This window comes from Ceratotherium simum, chromosome 10, assembly GCF_057802395.1.
Source record: "Ceratotherium simum simum isolate JZ-2026a chromosome 10, ASM5780239v1, whole genome shotgun sequence".
Classification (NCBI taxonomy): domain Eukaryota; kingdom Metazoa; phylum Chordata; class Mammalia; order Perissodactyla; family Rhinocerotidae; genus Ceratotherium; species Ceratotherium simum.
Genome location: NC_141909.1, coordinates 65,256,656 through 65,273,453, shown reverse-complemented (window position 1 = coordinate 65,273,453; position 16,798 = coordinate 65,256,656).

Below are 16,798 nucleotides of genomic sequence, written 5' to 3'. Positions count from 1 at the left end.
CAAAATAAATCAGTTAGAATCACACACAAAAAAAGTGTCCTAAATTTGTGACTTTAAATTGTTTTACTCTCTGCTCTAAATTTTCAGCAGTTATCAAATAAAAAACTTTTTTAAAAAGTCAGAATAAATCAGATTTATTCATTCAACAAAAATATATAAGAAACAACAAATTTGAGAAGGCAATTAGGCAAGTGTCCTCTGCCCCAGAGTTCACTACCCGTGGGAAAACAAGCCACGCAGACTGTGGCCCCTCAGTTCATCCTGAGAGGTGCCTGTTTGGCACTTGTGTTGTATTACATTCTTGATACAAAAGAGGGCAGTAGAGTCCTGCTTATGATAGGCATTTCTTGAAATCAAACGTGGGCATATGTTAACTTTGTTTATACTTTGGTTTTTTAGAAATTGAGACTACGGTGTTAATCATACTTTTAATTTTTCTTCTCTTTCTTGAATTTGCTTACATTTTGAGGAAATTGGTTTATAGGTGACATATTTTCCAAGGGTCCTTGGAAATTTTTACTGTTTAATTGGACAGTTCCACATTTTAAAAAAAGGTTAAACCTTTTCAGTAATTCAAACTAACAACCAGAAGTGAATAACTCATTTTAAATGTTTTAATCTATAACCTGAATGAGTTTAGCACAACAGAAAATGCATTCGTATTATCCGTAAAAGCAATATTCGTATTCTTTTTTCTCCCTACTAGTTTTATTTTCCCAAACCATTTTGCCTTATGGTTGCTGACTCATTGACGAGTGAGAAAAACGGATTATTTACAAAGAGGCAAAGTCATTTCTCTACCAGGCACTTATCCATAGAATCCAGGCGTTTATAGAGTAAATTAATCCTGTGTAGGTAAGAACTGAGTGGAATTTGAGCAATGAAAAATAGCACTTTCTGAAACTTTTGTTTCTTCCATTGTGAACAATGAAATCATATTATGATTTAGTTCTGCTTCTATGTAATTCATAAAGAAAAGACACATAACGTGAAACAAGCATGTCCTAGGTAGGTTGAGTCTTGAATAAAATCTTTAAAAAGGTAGATTAAATTGCATGTCCTAACAGGTTCATATCATACCTGCTTCTCAGTTTTCAGCTACTTGACCACTTCATTCTCAAGAAGGAAAATTTTAGTAGTATGGATCACATCTCAGATTCATTCTTTACCAGAATCAGTTACTATAATATGTGTTATGAAAATTTTTTGTCATAGGGCTTTTATGTACAAATGGTCAGAATCACCAAAGTTAAATGTTTTTAGAACATTTTTCTTCATAGTATATGTACAGGAGTATTTTAATGTTTTGATGCTTACTGTATTTAACTCAAATAGTAATTTTTACTTAAGAGATTTAAGAACTAATTCTGTATATGTTTGTTTTTAATCAACATTAATTTTTAAAATTTATCCAGTTTGTTTTCTTTGTGGGGGGTGTGTGTGTGTGTGTGTGTGTAAGTGTGCATGTAAAGGGCATTATGCCCAAATAGGTCGGAACAGCTGGATCAAAACAAGTAGTTGAAACTTAACATGGCTAAATGTTAAGTATGTATATTTAAAAATTCATGAAAGAAAACCTGGATTGGCAACAAATTGTTTGAAAAAGAATTGGAAAGTTTGTTGGCCAAAAATATTAGGAGGCTTTTTAAGAGAAAACTGTTGCAATCTCAGAGAACATTAATGTAATTCTAGTGGCAAGTCTATGACCCTGGTAAACAGATCTGCAGTGTTGCGTTTCCTTTTGGATGCTACATTTTGAGAGAGAATCCTACCAATAGACTATAATCCAAAAGCAGGTGACCAAAATAACACAGTATTTGGAAATAATTGAGATCTTCAGAGGGTGATCATGTAGTGTAGTGAACAGACTTACTAAGTGAATGAGTAGAAGTAGCAGAGTGGCCAGTTGGCTCAGCCCAGTGAAAGAACCTTCTAGCAAAGAGATGGTTAGCAGTGGAATGGACTGGGTTACTGCTGGAAACGGTTAAGCTCAGTGATTCACAGCTTGAAGTCTGGAGTTAGGTCGATCTCGGTTCTGATCCAGGGCCTGCCACTTACTTTCTGTATTGTTGTTGAGACTCTCTGCTTCATTTTTCTCATTTGTGAAATGGAAATAATAGTATTTTCCTCCTAGGATTATCGTGACTACTAATAAGATCATGCATGTAGAGCGTTAGACCCAGTCCCTGACACAGTGATCACTCACCAAAGCTTAAGAGATTCATTTGTGGTATTTAAGCCAGAGACGGGCAGCCATGCCACCTTTGGGCAGAGATTCTTAATTTGGGAAGATAGTGAGACCAGATGATCTTCCCTGTTGTATAATTCTGTGTTTAGTCACAATATTGAAAACTAAAGGTATTTAGTTTGTAATACATTAAGGTATCTATCATTTAGAAATGCCCATTTTTTAAAAACATATTTTCAGTTGGCATTGAGGCTATTTATTCATCTAGTATGATGACTCTGTGTCAGTTACCAGGAATATGGTGGCGAGCAAGGTAAAGACTCTTTTTCTTGAATTTACATTCTTCTTGGGGAGACAGAAGAGTTTGAATGAAAAAATGAGATTCTCATTAGAATTTGTGATATATATAACACTTTGTTGGCTAAATAAACACCCATTCCCAACCTTCTCCCTTACTTTCCACCTCTGTAGAGATGGGAAGAGCTAGGTGCTTGCTTCCTCAGCTTGCTGGCTAGCATCTAGGGGTAGCCATATGATGTGGTTCTGGCCAGTGTGATACAAGTGGAAGTCTACTGGGGGGAATTCTGGAAAATCATTTGCTTTTCTGATTAAAAAAAAAAAAAAAAAAGGAGCAGGTATATTTAGCACCTCTGCCTCCTCTCTTCTTCGCTGACTTGAACTTGAATGGGTAATTCAAGTTCAAGTCATAGCAGCAGTCATCTTGGAACTATAAAGCAACAAACCAACATTCTGAAGGAAGATGGAAAGATGGAAGGCACCTGGGTTTCTATGATGGGGGAACCACTGAACTGGCCTTGTAGCTCCTGTCTCCAGACTTCTTTTCATGTGAGATAATTAAATATTTCAGTTACTTAAGCCACTGTTAGTTGGATGTTTTCTTGCAGATAAAAGCATTCCTAAGAAATTCAGTATTGGATTAACCTACATTAATTTGGGAAGGATGGATATTTTTTACGGTTTTAATATTCTGTATCCAGGAAAATAAGTCATACTGCTTTTATGTCTTATTTTATATCCTTTTATAATCTTTTATTGTTTTTTTTTAAAATTTAGATCCTGTGCATTTATTTTGAGACATATTTAGATTCCTATGTCAAATTTATCCTATGCATTTATTAATTATAGCTACTAGAGTAGGATTTTTTTCCCAATTCTAATTAGTTTTTGGTAGTATAGAGAAAGGAATCAGTTCTTTTTATATATACCTTATCTGTTCACCTTAATAAACTCCTAATTTTAATTAGCTGTTATGTTATAGATACTCTGATTTTCTAGGTATACCACTCTGAAAATAAGGATAACTATACACCTTTCAATATTTTTATTGCTTGTTTTATTTTTTAAATTTTAATGCATTAGCCTTACTGTTCAAAACAATGTCGAATGATAGTAGTGATATAGAATATTCTTTTCTTATTTCTGATTTTAATGGAAATGTTGGTACTTAACCAGTAAATATATTTGCTGTTAAGTTTTGGTAATTTTCATATTTAAGCATTTTTTTATCTCTTGGAATTTTATTAAAAATAATTACTTAATTTTATAAAATGGTTTTTGGCATTGACCTATACAATATGTTGATTAATGAAAGTGATAGATTTTTTTCTATATTATTGGAAAAAAGTTTACTTTGTCATAATTTCTTGCCTGTAACTTTTATTCTTTTTTTTTTTTTGTGACGAAGATCAGCCCTGAGCTAACATCCGTGCCAATCCTCCTCTTTTTGCTGAGGAAGACTGGCTCTGAGCTAACATCCGTGCCGATCTTCCTCCACTTTATGTGGGACACCACCACAGCATGGCCTGACAAGTGGTGCATCGGTGCGTGCCTGGGATCTGAACCCCGGGCCACCAGCAGCGGAGCATGCGCACTTAACTGCTGTACCACGGGCCCGGCCCCTGTAACTTTTATTCTTGAAACAAAGAGGACTGTAGAATTCTATTTATATACAATTCATTAATTATGTTCCACCCATCTCCAAAAGGGATTTGAGTTTCTTTATAATAAAATATTTAAAATACTAAAATAGAGTAACATCAAAAATTGTATGGGGGGGAGGAAAGTACGTTTATTCAAAACCTGGATTAATAATAATTACAGCAATTAAACATTAAGTTAATTCTGAGTTTTCTTGGAGCTGTAGCAAAAAAGGAAATATGGATATATAATTTTCATTTTGTAAAAGGAAATAGCTCCATTCTTTAGGAAACAAATTTTTCCCAGTTTTCATCGCATGGCTCTTTATAGGTGAAACAAAACACATCTTCAATAAAAATTTAATATAACATGAAGAAACTTGCATCTTTTTTTATATGATAAAAAATCAAGTGTGAGAAGGGTGGTCTTTAAGCCAGTAACTCAATAAATAATAATTGTTCGTATTTGGTGTACACACCACTGATTGGACGTGCAGTCTTTGGCACTGTCCAGTAGAAATGATGGTGGTGATGTTCTGTATTTCTGCAGTCCAACATGGTAGACCCTAGCACATGTGGCTGTTGAGCCCTTGAAATGTAGTTTGTGTGTCTGAGGCACTGAGTTTTCAACTTTATTTTTAATTAATTTAAATGTAAATTGTGACATATGGCTTTTCACTGCTGTATTAGACAGCACAGCAGGTGACACTAGGTTTTCATAATAATGACAAATAATTTGTTTTCACTCAGTTTTCTTGTTCATTTGTATTATATGCCTTCTCTGCCAACCCTTAAGTTCATGGATTATCCAGTGTGACCTTTTGGCAGTGTTTCTAATATTTCAGACTAACCTCAAAGATGAAAAACTATCATTCACATTGAAATGTTTAATTATTTGAATCTTCTGTTAAATATTCTCCAAATGAAAGTGAAGTCAGTCTGAAGAACTAAGGAAAATAGTTCTCAAAGAGCTTTTAAGTATTTGTGTATGTGTGTATTTATTTTATCAGCTCACCTCTGAGAACATACCTGTTCTGCTATCGTTTTTTTTTTCCCCTGAGAAGAAATCATTTTTCACATGGAACAGCTCAGGTTTTAATGCAAAGTTGTCTCACATAGATTATTTATAAGTCCCACAGACAGGTGTTTGCAGTAATTGTTTCAAACATCCAAAAAATCAAATGGAAGGCAGTAAAATGCAATCACAGCTTCATACTGGTAATGTTGAATTATCACATCTTTACTGATGGTTACATTCGTTTTCATCTTTATTTGTATTTTAAAGCCAAGATACTAAAACTTACTCCAAGTAATACTACTTTCATTTTTCTTGAACTTTATATTATGAAATATTCCAACACATCAACTCATAGACAGTGTCATCTTGTTGATATCCCTGCATACTTACCCCCTGCCCATTGATTATTTTGCATTGTCTCCAACATCATATTATTTCATTTTTAAATATCTCAGCATGTGCTAAAATGTAATGGTAATTTTTCTAAACATAATGCTACCACCTTCAAAATTAAGAGTTCCTTAATATTATGAAATAGTCAATGTTCTGATTTTACCTTATTATCCCATATGTTTATAAAATTGTTTGCCAGAGATGAAATAAATTCCATATATTGATTTGTTTCTTAAATTTCCTTTAATTTGAAGGTTCCTTCTCTTCCTCCTCTTTTTCTTACCCTCTCTAGCTCCAGCTCTGGATCTCACTTTCTTTTCCTTTATAGTGTGTTTATTGAAGAAAGCGGTCGTCTGTTCCATAGTTTCCCAGAGTCTGGATTTTGGTGATTCATCCCTGTGGGTTTGTTTAACGTGTTTAACTGTCTCCTGTAGTTCCTATAAATTGGTAGTTAGTGCTAGAGGCTTCATCAGATTAAAATTTGATTATTTTGGGGGCAAGACTACTCTTAAGTGGTGGTATGTTCTTCTGTCAGGAGAACATGACATCTGGTTGTCTCTCGATGTGATAGTGCTATTATAAATTAAGTTGTAAATGATTATAAATCATCTCCTAGGTCTATTACAAACTGAGTTTCTGGACTATCATGCCAGAGTATAAACAACACAGATCTTTACCTATCCCATCCCTACTGAGACCATTTTAACTAGGAAAGCTTTGAGAGAAGGTAGTGTCTCTCATATCCGCTTTTCTTTTACAAGGAGTTCTGATTTTGAGTGACACTCCTACGATGAGACTACCAGATTGAGTTAGCTGCAAAAATGGAGGTAACTGAACAAATTGACCTATAAGTGGGTTGGTCAGTGTTTTTTATTTGAACTTTAAAAAATATTTGCCCCCTCCCCTCCAGTGATTTTAGTCTTGACATGATTAATATTGGACTCTTTATTCCTTAGAGTAATTACAAAACATTTAGTTGTTGCCTGAGGCCACTCCTTATATCTGATAGTAAGGTCAGATTATCAACCTTGAGGAGGAGAAATTCTTTTCATTTGACATGTTTTTAATGCATGCCCTGTGCCAGGTACTGAAGAGTTTGTTTTTTTTCTTTTTTGGTGAGGAAGATTGTCCCTAAGCTAACATCCGTTGCCAACCTTCCTCTTTTTCTTTTGCTGAGCAAGATTAGCCCTGAGCTAACATCTGTGCCCATCTTCCTCCACTTTGTATATGGGACGCCACCACAGCATGGCTTGATGAGCAGTGCGTAGGTCTGCGCCCGGGATCTGAACCTGCGAACCCTGGGCCACCGAAGTGGAGTGCGTGACCTTAACCACTATGCCACTGGGCTGGCCCCTATTTTTATTCATCTTTAATTGTGGTAAAAAACGATATAAAATTTACCGTCCTAACCGTCTTAAAGTGTACAGTTCAGTGGTGTCAACTATATTTATGCGGTTATGTAAAAGATCTCTAGAACCTTTTTCTTCTTGAAAAACTGAAACTCTATACCCATGGAACAACAACTCCCCATTTTCTCTCTCCACAGTTCCTGGCAACCACCATTCTATTTTGCGTTCCCATGATTTTGACCAGTCTAGATATAGAAGTGGAGTTGTGCACTCTTTGTCCTTTTGTGACTGACTTCTTTCACTTAGCATAATGTCCTCAAGGTTCACCTGTGTTGTAGCATGTGACAGAATTTACTTAAGTTTAAAGGCTGAATATTCCATTGTATGTATATACCACATTTTCTTTAACCATTTGTCTGTCGATGGATGTTTGGGCTGCTTCTACCTTTTGGCTATTGTGAATAATGCTCCAGTGAATGTGGATGTGCAAATATCTGTTTGAAATCTTGCTTCCAGTTTTTTGGATATATACCCAGAAGTAGGATTGCTGGATCATACAGTAATTCTATTTTTAGTTTTTTGGTGAACCTTCATACCATTTTCCATAGCAGGTTTGCCATTTTACAATCTGACCAGCAGTGCACAAGTGTTCTCTACATCCTCACCAACATTTGTTATTATTATTATTTTTTAAGTAATGGCCATCCTAATGGGTGTGAGGTGATCTCTCATTGTGATTTTGGTTTGCATTTCTCTAATGATTAGTGATGTCGAGCATCTTTTCATGTGCTTGTTGGCCATTTATTTATGTCTTCTTTGGAGAAATGTTTGTTTATGTCCTTTGCCCATTTTTAAATTGTTACTTGTTTTTTTGTTGTTGAGCTGTAGAATTTATTTATATATTCTGAATGTTAACCTCTAGCAAATATATGATTTGCAGTTATTTTTTCCCATTCTGTAGATTTATTGATTGTTTCCTTTGATGTGCATAAGTTTTTACTTTTGATGTAGTGGCATTGTGTTGCTTGTGCTTTTGGTGTCATCCAAGAAATCATTGCCAAATTCAATGTCATGAAGCTTTTCTGCTATGGTTCTTATAGGAGTTTTATGGTTTTAGGTCTTAAGGTGTAGGTCTTTAATCTGTTTTAAGTTAATGTTTGTATATGGTGTAAAGTAAGGGTCCAACTTTATCGTTTTGCATGTGGATATCCAGTTTTCCCACCACCATTTGTTGAAGAGACTGCCCTTTCCCCATTGGGTGCTCTTGGCACCCTCATTGAAGATAGTTAACCGTGTACACGAGGGTTATTTTTAGGCTCTCTATTGTGTTCCATTGGTCTATATGTCTGTCTACGCTAGTCCACACTATTTTGATTACTATGGTTTTACAAGATGTTTTGAAATCAGGAAGTGTGAGGCCTCCAACTTTGTTCTTTTTCAATATTGTTTTGGTGATTTAGAGTCCCTTGAGATTCCATATGAATTTTAGGATAGTTTTTTTTCTGCAAAAAGGATAGTCTATTTCTGCAAAAAATGCCTTTGGGATTTTGATAGGGATTGCATTGAAGCTGTAGATTGCTTTGGATAGTTTGAAACTTTAACAGTATTAAGTCTTCTAATCCATGAGGATGGGATCTTTCCATTTACTTCTGTGTTCTTTAATTTCTTTCAGCAAAGTTTTGTAATTTTCAGTGTGTAGATCTTTTGCCTCCTTGGTCAAGTTTACTCCTGTAGTATTTTATTTTTTTGATGCTATTGGAAATGGGATTGTTTTCTTAATTTCTTTCTCAGATTGTTCATTGTTAGTGTATAAAAATGCAACTGATTTTCATGTGTTGATTTTGTGTCCTGCAACTTTGCTGAGTTCATTTATTCTAATAGTTTTTTTGTATGTGGAACTTTTAGGGTTTTCTACATATAAGATCGTGGCATCTGCAAATAGACATAATTTTACTTCTTTTTTTCTAATTTGGATGCCGTTTATTTCTTTTTCTTGCCTAATTGCCCCTGCTAGGAGTTCCAGTACCATGTTGAATAGCAGGCACTGAATGTTTTGAGGAATACGATATGGTACCTTCCCTCAGGAAGTTTACTGATTTAGGGGAGGAGACATATATCTGATTGAATGTTGAGCAGTGCTTAGGTAGAGGTATGGACCAAGAATATTAGAGGATAGAAGAGGGAATATTAGAACGTGAAGAGTCATGGAAGGCTTCACGCATGAGGTGACACCTGAGTTCAATTTGGAATTCTGAGTAGAATTTGGACTTTTGAAGAAGAGCGTGAGGCTGAGCTGAAGTCTTGAAGATACCACCTATCTGGTCTAACCCCCTACATTTTCAGACAAGCAATCTGAGAGGCAGAAGTTAGTAGAAAAGCTGGGATAAATCCCAGGTCTGTCACTTCTGTAATGTTCTGTGAGCTCAGCTGGTCTATCTTTCTTCCTCCTTGTTGAGTGATACATTTCCTGATTAAAAGATTGGGTACACTGATTGTAATCCGTTAATGATTTATCAGAGGTCTCACATTCCTTCCCGTTCTAGGCAATACTTGAAACAAAGTACATCTGGTACTTAAATTAGATTTTCGTTATCTTTAGTTTGAAAAGTTGCACTGTACTGAAGCACTTCATATATTTTGAAATATCAAAATCTAAAGAAAATTATCATATATATGTATGAAAGAAGGCTACTTCAAGATGTGGAAAAATGAAAGTTGAGTTAAATGGAACTGAATTAAGACAAGCAAACACCAAATGAAATATTAGCATCAAGTAACTATTTGAAAGCTCAAATAAAGTGATTAGAAAAATACGACACCAGCAATTAAATGGGTAAAGTCCATGAATAAATAAATCTTAAGAAAGGAAATATGGCTATTAAATAAAAGTGGAAAAATATTCTCTTTAAGAATAAGATAAATGCAAAGAAAACCCTCAATGAGTTATCGTTAAGTTATTGTTTTTAATGTAATTGTAGTAGTAAATTGCTGATTAGGATGTGGTGAAATGGTACTCTCACATAATGTTTATAACAGATGATCCTTTGGTGATTTAATTTAGTAATGTGTTAAAAGCTATAAACATTTTGTAACTTTTAAGCTAATAATTGTACTTCTACAAAGTAATGTACTTTAAGAGGTATTTAAGATAAACTAACAGCTGACTTTTATTGAGCACTTACTACTTGGCAGGCCCTGCTCTAAGCACTTGCCATCTGTTAACTCACTTAATCCTCACCATGGCCTTTGAGATAAATAAGCTTTATTAGATGAGGAAACTGAGTCAGAGCAAGGATGGACAGCTTGCCCCAGGTGGTAAATGACAGAGGTGAGATTCAAACCCCAGGTAGTCCAGCTTGAAAGCCAGTGCTCCAACCACTATGCTAATCTGCTTCTCTGTTATGCACACGTGTGTGGGTATATGAAGGAATATCTAGGACTGTGATATTTATTAATTAAATAGCAAAAATTTAGAAGCCACTTACAGTGTTACAAGTGTTATCAGTGAGTAAAGTATGGCCTGTTTTTTCTTTATAGACCATTATGTGGCCTTTAAAAATGGTGATTATGAGTAGTATGAGTCCACATGAAAGATAATTATGATATAACTTTAAGTGGGAAAAACTTGTAGGAATGTAAGGCTATAAGATATCCATATGGTTATATAGATATAACTAAATAACAACGTCCATAGTACTCTGAACCAAGTACTATTCTAAACACTGTGTATTGCCTCATTTAATCCTTACAGAAACTTTGTGAGTAGGTATTATTACTATTCTCATTTTACACATGAGGAACCTGAGCTACAGACAGAGATCAAGGTCTCACAACAGTAAATGGAGAGCCAGGATTTGAACTCAGGCAGTCCAGCTCCAGAGTCTACATGTTGAACCAATTATATAAACAAGTTCCAGAAGAGATCAAAATGAAAATAATGATACTGTTTGCAAGGTGGAATTATAAAGAGGTGATATTATCCTATATACTCCAAAAGGATTTTGCTTTCCTTTGCAATCACACCCAATAAAGCAAAACTAGAAAATTACCCTTCTAGAATGCAACTCTTTTAGGCAAATTTCTTTAGGCTACTTCCTTCAGGTTCCCTTTTGCCCTTTTCCATCTCCTTCCTGAAAGCCACTGTAGTGTAGCACTCCCTAGTAATTCAGAATAGAATTATTTTAAATGTAGTATGAGTGGATTTCACTGGTAAAGATTATTAAGATTGACTGTAAAGTTAGGAGAATTTCCAAACTGCCTATCCTTGAAACATTGTTCACATGGCTTCCAGGGGGCCACATCTCCTGGACTTCCATTTACCTCAACAGTTCTTTCCCCGTGTCCTTATTTTTCTTTGCATCTCTCTTCCTGAATTCTAAATGCTGAATGCCTCAGGGTTCAGTGCTTGGTACTCATCCCACTATATCCAGCCCTATGAACTTGGCTACCATCCATATGCTGATGACTCCCAAGTCAACACCTGTGGTGTAAAGTGCTCTTCTGTGCTGTGGACTTGAATAGCCGATTGCCTCCTTGACATTTCCACTTGGACGTATAATAGTTACTTCAGACTTAACAAGTCCAAAATAGATATTTGATCCCTTTCTCCCTATCTCAAATTGGATAGCACCACCATTTATTTACCTAGCTGCTCTCCTATCTACCTGGAACAGCCTTACTCCAGATCTTTACTTGCTCAGTCATAAACTCTTTCAGGTTCTACTCAAGTACGATCTCTTCAAAGAGGTACATCCTGAACATTTGTTCTAAGTAAGCGTCCACTCCTGCCATTCTCTATTCTCTTACCCAGCTTTATTTTCTTTGTAGTTTTTGTAGTTCTCTGATACTGCTCATTTAATTTTTCAGTTGTGTATCACCTGTTTCCCTCACTAGACTATAAGCTTTATCAAGGCTGAGATGACTGCTTTGTTCAGTACCAAAGTGCCTGGCACATAGTAGGTATCAATAAAAACTTGTCGAATGTTGGTTAAATGAATGAATCTCATTATCTTCTCAGTAGTTCAGTATACCATTAACTGGCTTAAACTTCTTAGGTCAAATGATTTCTCAATTTGTCTATTTGGATTCCATTTTATGCCTGTGTGTAGGATTCTCCCACCAGCCTGCACTTGCCCTAGCCTATTTTCTTGTGTTATGAGAGGTTCGGGGATTCGATCGGAGACGTAAAAGACACTTTCCACTCCAAACAAATGGACTGAAGGTATATTTTATTATATAGAGGATAGTAAAGGCAATAGTCTGCAAACAGATCCAAATAGGTCAAATATTAAGAGGGAAAAAACATCAGCCCGACTGGAAAGGGAAAACACCCACATCGGCTGAAGAGAAATGACACAAATCAACCAGAAAGAGAAACACCAGGTTGACCGAAAAGAGAACACATCAAATCAATTGCTTCATATCAAATCAATTACTTCATATCAAATCAATTACAACATCCACGCCCCACTGCCGGGAGAGCCCTGTCAGTCGACGCGGCTGGGCAAGGATCACACGTCCTGGGCAAGGTGTCCCTTCCACAGGTGGAACTCTCACCGGGTCTCAGTTTCCAGCAGTTTTTATACCATCAGTAATTTTCAGAGTAAGCAATTACAGAGTTTGCAGAGCAAGCATTTAGTGTTTCCATGCACAAAATGGTTATCAGTGGCGTACGTGCACTGAGCCCCCTGGCTAACGTCCCAGCCCAGTAGTTGTGTACGTGCATTGTTCTCTTTGGTTATCATCCCAGCCTGGCACAGATGGCCAGTCCATCCCGTGCTATGCCGCTCCAAGAGCCTTGAAATGTTACAACTTGCAACTCTCTCTGTGGGGGAAGGGCCAGTTTCCACCACACAGAAAGCAGCTTGGTATTTCTGTTTGTGCTGGTGGCTGTAGGTCAATGGAGCGGCCAAACATGGCTGTACTCATGTCAAGACACTTGAGACCTATTTCTTTTTTCCTTTCTCCTTGCCTTTCTTCATCTGTCACTGTTTCACCCTTTTTTGCCCTAATTCTGGATTTTTTTTCTTTTTTTTCAGAATTCTGGGCATCACTGGAGTATCCCGACTCCTATGGTGACTTGCAGCGTGCTTTCTTTTTTGTGTTTTATTTTTCTTTGCAAAGATATGACTCTTATGCCATCTCCCACTTCTTCCTCATCTAATTATATACAAGGATCTTTTGTTTTTTTCCTAGATATTGGAACACTGTATTTAAACACTGTTTGAATTTTCACAGAAACTTCAAAGCTGTTCTGTACCCTACATTGCATTTTACATAGATGTCTCCAACCTGTTTTCCTATTGTTTCTTCTCATAAATCTACCTTTGAAAATTATTTTCTCACAACTACTGGTTTCGCGTGTCCAGCTGACATTCAATGAAGCTGGGATGACAGGAACCATATCACTTGAAGAAAAATAAGTAGGTGGTGGTCGTAGTTTGAATAACACCCCCCCACCCCCAATATATCCAGGTCCTGATCTCCAGAACCTGTGAATGTTACCTTTTATGCAAAATAAATGACTTTGCAGATGTGACTACATTAAGGATTTTGAGATGAGAAAATCTGGGCAGGTGCTAATATAACCACATGTATCCTTGTAAGAGGGAGGCAGGGGGAGATTTGACACACAGAAGGGAAGTCAGTGTAACCATGAAGGCAGAGATTGAAGTGATGCAGCCATAAGCCAACAAATGCCAACAGCCACCAGAAGCTGGAAGAGGCAAAGAATGGATTCTCCTCTGGCACCTCCAGAGGGAGTGTGGCTCTGCAGGGGCCATGATTTTGGCCCGCGATACTGATTTCAGATTTTTGGCCTCTAGTATTGTGGAAGAATAAATTTCTGTTGTTTTAAGCCATTAAGTTTGTGATAGTGTGTTACCATAGCTGCAGGAAACTAATACAGATTTGGTACCTGGAAGTGGAGTGCTGCTGTAACGTATACCTAAAAATGTGTAAGTATGTTTGCAATTGGAAAATAGGTAGAGGCTGGAAAAATTTTGAAGAGCATGATGATAATAAAAGATTGTAATAGACTTGGTAAAGAAGTATGACATTAAAGGCAAAACTGGTGAGGGCTCAGAAGGAACTGAGCACAGTGGTGAAAGCCTATATCATCTTAGAGAATACATATATCATCATAAACATTGTTAGTAAAAATTTGAATTTTAAAGGTGCTAGTAAGGGCTCAGAAAAAAATGAGGAATGTGTTTTTGGAAACTGGAGGAAAGGGAATATTTATTATATGGTAGGAACAAACATAAGAATTACTGCAAATCATAAGACAATGGAATGTCTTTAAATTACTGAAAAGAAAAAAAAACTCAGTCTGGAATTCTATACCCAACAAATGTTGCTTTGAAAAGTGAAGAAAAATAAAAGACATTTCAAGCAAACAAAAGCTGAGAATATTCATTGCCATGAAATCTGTTCTACAAGAAATATTAAATGAAGATCTTTAGTCTGAAAGAAAATGATAGCAGTCAGAAACTTGGATCTACACAAAGGAATAAAAAAGGCCTGAAATGGAAAATTTGTGGCTAAATATAAAAGATATATATATTTAAAAAAAAATTTAGGGCCTGCCCCAGTGGCCTAGTGGTTAAGTTCGGCGTGCTCCACTTTGGCTGCCTGGGTTTGGTTCCCAGGCGCCAACCTACACCACTTATCTGTCAGTGACCATGCTGTGGCGGTGGCTCACGTACAAAAAGAGGAAGATTGGCAGCAGATGTTAGCTCAGGGCAAATCTTCCTCAGCAAAAAAATAAAAAAATTCTTTAAAAGATAAATGACTGTTTAAAGCAAGATTAATAACAGTGTATTGATGTGTTTACATAACATGTAGAAGTAAAAAGTATGACAAAACTATCACAAAGGATGAGATGGGAGAAATGATGACATAGTGTTGCAAGAATATGGGAAGTGGTATACTAGCATTTGAAGTAGATTCTGACAACTTAAAGAGGAATATTGCAAATTCTAGTGTAACCAAAAATGAAACAAAACTGTATGGATAATAAGTCAATAGACAAAGCTAAAATGCTATAAAAATAGTCAATTCCAAAAGAAGTCTGTAAAAGAGGGAAAAGGACAAATAGAAAACAGCATGATGGTAGATTTAAACCCAGTGATATTAAATATTACATTAAATATAAATGGTTTAAATACCCCAGTTAAAATTCAGTGATTGTCAAATTGGATAAAAAAGAGATACAAAAGATGAACTTTCTATATAAAGACAAGATAGTTAAAAGTGAAAAGATGAAAAAAGATATTCCATTACAAACAGTAATTATAAGAAAGCTGAGGTAGCTATATTATTGTCAGTCAAAGTAGACTTCAGAACAAGAAATATTACCAAGGATAAAGAGAGAAAGCTTATAATGATAAAAGGATCAATTTATCAGAAAGAGCTTAAAATAAAAAATCAAAGATCGTTTCAGAAATATATTAAAGGGAAAATTGCCAATAAAAAAGAAATAGACAAATGCAAAATCAGAGTTGGAAATTTTAACACCCATCTCTCAGCAATTGATAGAACAACTAGACACACAAAAAAATCTGTAAAGATGTAGATGATCTGAATAACACTATCAACTTTGATCAAATGGACATTTATAGAACACTATGTACCACAACTGCAGGGTACTCGTTCTTTTTAAGTTCACAGGGAACAGTCACTAAAACCATATGGTAGGCCATAAAACAAGTCTCAATAAATCTAGAAAGTTTGGAATCATACAGAACATGTTTTCTGATCACATTAGAATTAAATTAAAAATCGAAAACAATATTTGGAAAATCACCAAATATTTGGAAACTAAATATTACATTTGTAAATAACTCGTGTCACAGAAAATAATCACAACAGGAATAAGAAAATATTGTGAAGTAAATGAAAGTGAAAACACAAGTCAAAATATGTGAAATGCATTTAAAGCAGTGCTTAGAAAGTCATTGTAGTTTTAAATATTTATATGAGGAAAGAAGAAAATCTAAAATTGATGGCCTATGATTCCATTAAAAAGAAACAGAAGAGCAAATGAAACCAAAGATTAGTGAGGAAAATAATAAAGAAATAAATGGAAATCAATTAAGTAGAAAACACAAAATGAAACCAAAACCTAGATATTAGAAAAGCTCAAAGAAATTCATGAACCCCTAGCTATATGGATCAAGGAAAAAACAAATCACCAGTATTGGGAATGAAAGTAGTTTTATTACTACAGATCCTGTAGACATTAAAAGAATAATAAAGAAATACAAAAAATTTTATGCCATAAAACTTGACCACTTAGATAGGGAGTTGGCAAACTTTTCCTGTCAAGGGCCAGATAGTAAATATTTTAGGCTTTAAGGACCATATATTCTGTCCCAACTACTCAACTCTGCTGTTGTTGCATGAAGGCAGCCGTAGACAACGTGTAAATGAATGGATGTTGTTGTATTCAAACAAAACTCTATTTACAAATATTAGTGACACACCCATGGATGTGGATGAATCTCAAACATTATGCTGAGCACAAGGAGCCAGAAATAAAAGAATACATACTGTATGGTTTCATTTACATGAAATCCTAGAAAAGGCCAAATTAATCTATAGTGACAGAAAGCAGATCAGTGTTTGTCTGAAGCCAGGATGGGTGTTGGTGATTAGCTGTGAATGGTTGTGAGGTAACTTTTTTCATATTATGGAAAAACTCTGTATCTTTGTTTTGGTAGTTTCATGAGTATATACATCTGTCAAAATTCATCAAGCTGTACACTTAAATTGGGTGTGTTTTATTGAATGTCATTTAAACCTCAACAGATTTGATTAAAAAATAAAACAGAAGATTGGAGAATGGCGAATGAAAACAACAAAAAAAGAGACTTTTAGGTGGAGGAATGATAGGTGAGAGGACACTTGCTTG